Raw genomic sequence first — 6,729 nt, forward strand, 5'->3', positions numbered from 1 at the left:
CCAACCTCCCTAGAAGTGTGTTCCAAGCCATCAACCTGGGACCTATTAAGTCTCATCTATATGAAACATTTGGAGGTGATGTTTCCAATACCATGGCTATAGTTTCATTTTTGTGTCCAACTATGTTGTACAAAGCAGGATACTGTTCTCGGAGAGTGGTATTTCCAAGCCAATTATCCTCCCATAACGTGATTTCTGAGCCGTCCTTAATAGTAAAAGATCCAAAGCGAAAGAAATCCTTCTTTGTCTCCATTAGACCTGACCAGAAGTGTGAGTCCTCTCGCTTCCAATAAACCTAGGATAAAGCTTTCGAGCCTATGTATTTTCTTCGCAGGAGGTTATGCCATATCCCATCCTCAGTAAGAAGCTTGAATAGCCATTTACCGAGTAGAGCAAAACTTTTGACCAACAGATCCTGAACACCTAGCCCACCTTGATCTTTTGGACGACAGACAATGTTCCACCTTGTCAACCAGTATTTCTTCTTCTCGCTATCTCCTTGCCAAAAGAAATGTGAATGAAAATAATCTAATCTATTCAACACCCCTTTTGACACCTGGAAGAAAGATATCATGTAGAGTCCCACATTACTAAGTACCGAATTTACAAGAACCAATATTCCACCAATAGACAACAATTTTCCTTTCCAACTACTGAGCCATTTTTCTAAACGCTCCTCCATGTGTTTCCATTTAGCATTTGAAAGTCTTCTGATGAATCGGAATACTCAAATACTGAATCGGAAACTGACCAAGCTCGCATCCGAAAATTTCGAAATACTAAGTAGCCACGTCTTGAGCTTACCCAAAACAAAACAATTCACTTTTTATGGAAATTGATTTTAAGGCCTCGGGGTTGCTCGAAATCTGATAGTATTAACTTGAAGTTCTTAGCCTTTTCAAGATCATGATCCATAAATAGAATTGTATCATCTGCATATTGAAGGATAGATAGTGTTGGGGGTATGCTTCGTAGCCGAAGATCCTAAAGAAAGAGAACACCTTCGGCAGATCCTATCAGAAGTAGCGCCGAAGCTATCACCTATAGAGCTTCGGCACAATGACAGATCTCAAGACGAAGGGGTGAACCGACTTAAAGATGAAATGACTTAAAGACCCATGATGTTTTGTGTCATTATTGTGATCGATTGTAAAGGGTATAAATGTAATTTAACACAGGTTGCGCCCTATGCCTATAAATAGGTGAACAGTACCCCTGTACTGTTCACGCAATCTTGTAATCGCTGGCACATTACGCTGGAATTATTGCTTTCTGCCAAGACGAAGGTATAAATGTATCTAAATATTATGTTTTAATATTTAGGTTCATATAATAAAATATGTGAAAAATGTTATTTATTTTCGGTATGTCTTTCTATAATGTTTCGTGTTTTATATTTTACTTCATATTGTTTTTCAAGTCTGATCACGAAGGTATGACCTTCGTGATATTTTGCTTATGGCCTTCGTCCGAAGCTCATTAAATCCTTGGGGAGATAATGCTTCAGCGGACGAAGGGCATTAATATTTAACATTTTATGTTGCCTTGTTCTTAATTCATAGCATTTGAGGACAAGTCCCCAACATTGGCGCCCACCTCCGGTGAACTCACTTCCACTTTTTTGAGCTGATGGCTTCGTTCAACAACCAAGCTGGAGCTGCTTCGGCTCTGAAGCTGGTACTCCCGATAACAGGCGGTTCATTCTCAGAGCCAGCCAACAAGAAGTAGAAGAAAGAGGCACAGAGAAGGGTACAACATGTCGGGGTGCAAGGACCCTTCATCAAGTCAAGATGGTCCCACATCCCAATTACCTTCTCCCAAGAGGACCTTTAGCTCAAGGATTACCCTCACAATGATGCTATGGTTATTTCTTGTGTTATCAAAGGATTTCTAGTCCACAATGTTCTGGTTGATACAGGTAGCGCAGCGGATATTATATTTGCTAAGGCCTTCAGACAGATGCAAGAGCCAGAGGATAAGATTCATGATGCTACACACCCTCTTTGTGGCTTCGGAGGAAGGCAGATTGTAGCGCTCGGCAAGATCACGATGCCAGTGACCTTCGGATTTGTCAACAATACAAGGGCTGAACAAGTTGTGTTTGATATTGTCGACATGGAATACCCCTACAATGCAATCATTGGTCGTGGGACACTCAATGCCTTTGAAGCAATTCTTCATCCAGCATATCTTTGCATGAAGATACCTTCGGATCAAGGGCCTATTGCTATTCATGGAAGTCAAGAAGCTGTCAGAAAGGCCGAAGGAAACTGGACAGATTCAAAAGCAATCCATAATATAGATGGAGCCGAAGCTTGTGAGCAATACAAGTACAGAAGGGAGAAGGCTGCTTCAGCTGATCAGCCGAAGCCCATGCTCTTATGTGAAGATATAGCAGAGAAGAAGGTGCTGCTGGGATCTCAATTGTCTGAGGAGCAGGAGAAAACCCTAATAAGGTTCCTGTTCAACAACAAAGATGTCTTCGCATGGTCAGCTAATGATCTCTGTGGTGTCAACAGGGATGTTATTGAACACTCGCTCAATGTTGATCCATCCTTTAGACCCAGAAAGCAGAGGCTTCGGAAGATGTCTGATGACAAAGCCGAAGGTGCTCAGAATGAAGTGAAAAGACTTCTCAGCGCTGGAGTCATCAGAGAAGTAAAATACCCAGAATGGCTAGCTAACACTGTTATGGTGAAGAAGGCCAATGGTAAATGGAGAATGTGCATTGATTTTACTGATCTCAACAAGGCTTGTCCGAAGGATGAATTTCCATTATCAAGGATAGATTCTCTGGTAGATGCAGCAGCTTTGTCAGAGCTCATGAGTTTACTAGATTGTTATTCAGGCTATCATCAAATCTGGATGAAGAAGGAAGATGAGCCAAAAACTAGCTTCATCACCCCAGTGGTACATATTGTTATCTTTGGATGCTTGAAGGGCTCAAGAATACTGGAGGAAGCTTCAGCAGAATGACAGCGAAAGTCCTTCATTCTCAGATAGGCAGAAATGTGCTAACATATGTTGATGATATCATAGTAAAAAGCACGAAGCAAGAAAATCACATTGCTGATCTACAGGAAACATTTGCTAACTTTAGGCAAGCTGGCCTGAAGTTGAATCCAGAAAAATGTGTCTTCGGAGTAAAGAAGGGAAAATTCCTTGGTTGTCTAGTTTCAACAAAAGGGATCGAAGCTAATCCAAACAAAATTGAAGCCATTCTTCGGTTGGAGCCGCCAAGCACAAAAAAGGGGGCTCAGCGGTTGACAGGAAGATTGACATCTTTGAATCGATTTATATCTAGATCAGCAGAGAGAAATTTACCATTCTTTGAAGTGTTGAAGTCGGCCGAAGTCTTTCAATGGGGATCAACTCAGCAGAAAGCCTTCGAAGAGCTGAAGCAGTATCTGATAGATCTAACGACGCTAACTCCACCAGCGCCAGGGGCTCCTCTGCTGCTGTATGTGGCAGCTTCGCACTCTGCAGTGAGTGCGGCGCTTGTCCAGGAGAAGTTCGAAGGACAAACTAAAAAGCAAGCCCCAGTTTACTTTGTCTCCGAAGTTCTTAGTTTATCAAAGAAAAACTATACAGAATTGGAGAAGGTGTTATATGCTATCTTAATGGCCTCTAGGAAGCTTCGACACTACTTTCAAGCATACCATATAATTGTTCCTTCATCATAGCCTTTGAAGGATATTATGAGGAACAGAGAAGCTACTGAAGGATTGGAAAGTGGGCTGTGGAACTCAACGAATTCAGCATTGATTATGTGCATAGATCTTCAATTCAGTCCCAGGCGTTAGCAGACTTCATCGCTGACTGGACGCCAGGGGCTCAGGAGGAAGAAGCAAGTAAAGTTGCCGAAGCTTATACAGTGTTCTGCGACGGTTCCTAGGGAACCTTCGGGGCAGGTGCAGCTGCTGTTTTAATTGCACCTTCCAAGGTTAGAACATGCTATGCAGTTAAACTTGATTTCAGCTGCACAAATAATATTGCTGAATACGAAGCTTTGCTCTTGGGGCTTCGGAAGTTGAAGGCAATGGGGATAAGAAGGGCGGTTCTCAAAACTGATTCCCAAGTTATTTCTGGTCATGTTGACAAGAGTTGTAAAGCAAGAGATCTGAAGCTTCAGAAATATTTGGATACAGTTCGAAGGCTTGAAGCTTCCTTCGAAGGGTTTTCTGTCAAGAATATTCCATGAGGAGAAAATGAGCACGCTGATCTGCTAGCCTAGTCAGTGGCACAGGGGCTGCCTTTGCCTTCGGAAGTATTCTTTGAAACAATAAAAGCACCTTTGGTGGAACTTCTTGAAAGAGCAGTGCTCAATATATCTCCTGTTTATAGTGAAGATTGGAGAACTGAGATCATGTCTTTTCTCCAGGGCAATTTCCTTTCAGATGACGAAGCTTATAATAAGAGAATAGAGGCAAGAGCCCGACCATATGTAATAATAGAAGGGGAGTTATACAAACATGGAGTCTATTCTCCATTGCTCAAATGTTTATCCAGAGCTGAAGGTATAGAGTTGATGAAAGAAATACACGTAGGCCTGTGTGGATCTCACATCGGATCTAGGCCCTTGCTGGGAAAAGTTTTTCGTTAAGGATTTTATTGGCTGAAGGCAGCTTCGGATGTAGAAGAATTAGTCCAAAAATGCGAAGGCTGTCAAAAATGTGCAAGAGATCAAAAACAGCCTTCGTCTCTAACTCAATTAATACAGCCCACTTAGCCGTTGCAAAGGTGGGGCCTTGATTTGCTAGGCCCACTTCCACCAACACAAGGAAATTTAAAATATGTCGTGGTGGCAGTAGAGTATTTTTCTAAGTGGATTGAGGCGAATCCTTTAGCTACAATAACTTCGGTTACCGTTCAAAAAAAATTCTGGCAAAATATTGTTTGTCGCTTTGGAGTGTCGAAGGCTATTATTGTGGACAATGGAACACAGTTTGATGCCGAAGCTTTCAAAGAGTTTTGTGAACAAATTGGCACGAAGATTCATTTTGCATCGATTAGGCATCCGGAGTCAAATGGACTTGTCGAAAGAGCTAATGGCATTATAATGACAGGGATAATGAAGTTAATCTTCAATCAGCCCAGGGGAAAGTGGCCAGATGAATTAATCAAAGTAGTGTGGAGCCACAACACAACAATGTCAAGGTCAACAGTCTTTACACCATTCAAATTGCTGTTTGGCGACGAAGCAATAACCCCAGAAGAAGCTAAGGCTGGGTCAATAAGAACAGTGGCTTCAGCGGAGGACGAAGTTGATTATTCTGTGGAAAAAGATGCTATAGAAGGGATCAGGCTTCAGGCTGTGGAGAATATCAATAAATATCAAGCCAAAACAATAAAATTGTGTGACAGAAAAGTTCGGTTAAAAAATATCAAGCCAGGGCACTTGGTACTTCAGAGAGTTGCTAACCCAGATACAGTAGGCAAGCTACAGTTAAAATGGGAAGGACCTTTTCTGGTAGTATCTTCGTCAAGACCCGGTTCTTACAGATTGAAGGATATGGACGACAACGACATTTCTAGATCTTGGAATGCGGATGAGCTTCGGCGATATCATGTGTAGTTTGATGTAATCATTTTTTATTCTTTTTGCTATGGCACCCTTTTCCTTTCCAAAGGGGAGAAAGGTTTTTAATGGGGCCATAGCATGTAATTTCTCTTTTTCTCATTTCAACTCTATAAGAGCAATATCCCCCAAAGATGTAAATGTAAAAGCTGAGCATGCACCATCGAGTGCAAAGAGAAAAGAAAAAATAGGGAGAAGCTCGAAAGACATCCCTAAGGGGATGCAGAGCACGACGAAGCTACAAAAAAGACGCTCCTAAGGGAGCACAGTGTAAGTTTTCTGCTCAAAAGTCGTTCCTAAGGGAATGCAGAGCTTACAGCGAAAAGTCAACGCTGATTCCGCCAAAATATAAGGCGAAGCGCGAAAATTCAACGCGATACCGCCGAAATAGAAGGCGAAGAAGTTCAAAAGACGTTCCTAAGGGATTGCAGAACTTACATCGAAAAGTCAGCGCTGATACACCGAAAAATAAGCGGTGAAGCCGAAAAATAAACGGCAAAGAGACTTTGATTGTTCCTTAGGAAATGAAGGTTTTGGTTGCGGCTTCGTATGTGTTTTTGGACATTCATTTGCACAACACATTACATCATACATTTGCATTCATAAACATTCATTTAGACATACATAGGATCATCATCATCATAACATAGACAGGTGCTTCGGCTCTAAAGAGAAGGCTTCGGAAAAAAGGAAAAGAAGCAATTTTATGCTTCGCTGTGTACGAAAAGAAGGGAAGGTGTTTTTCTCCTTCGGCTCAAAAATGCTAATTTCGTATAATTTTGTTACCGGCTTAAGATGACTTCGAGCTTCATCACCAGCTTTGCCTCGTCCACCCTTTGTCCATACCAATTTTATAAATCTATTGGCTATGCTTCGGTCAAGGTTGGGAATGTTATCCAAATCTGCTAGTGATAAGCTGAAATTGGGTCTATTGATAACCTTTCCGTGTTCGCAGCCAGACTTCAGGAAGGCAACAACTGTGCCCCGAGAAGCTACCAGGGCACAGAAGTCACCATGTCCAGCTATAACTTCGTCAAGGTCATCAATTTCACCTTCGATATGATCGTAGGCACCTAGCAGGTCTTCAGCCGAAGGAGTAATTTTTTCGTTGTTGGCTCCAACTGAATAGAAGAACTGCTTCGACCATTGAA

Source organism: Zea mays, chromosome 9 (genome assembly GCF_902167145.1).
Source record: "Zea mays cultivar B73 chromosome 9, Zm-B73-REFERENCE-NAM-5.0, whole genome shotgun sequence".
Classification (NCBI taxonomy): Eukaryota; Viridiplantae; Streptophyta; class Magnoliopsida; order Poales; family Poaceae; genus Zea; species Zea mays.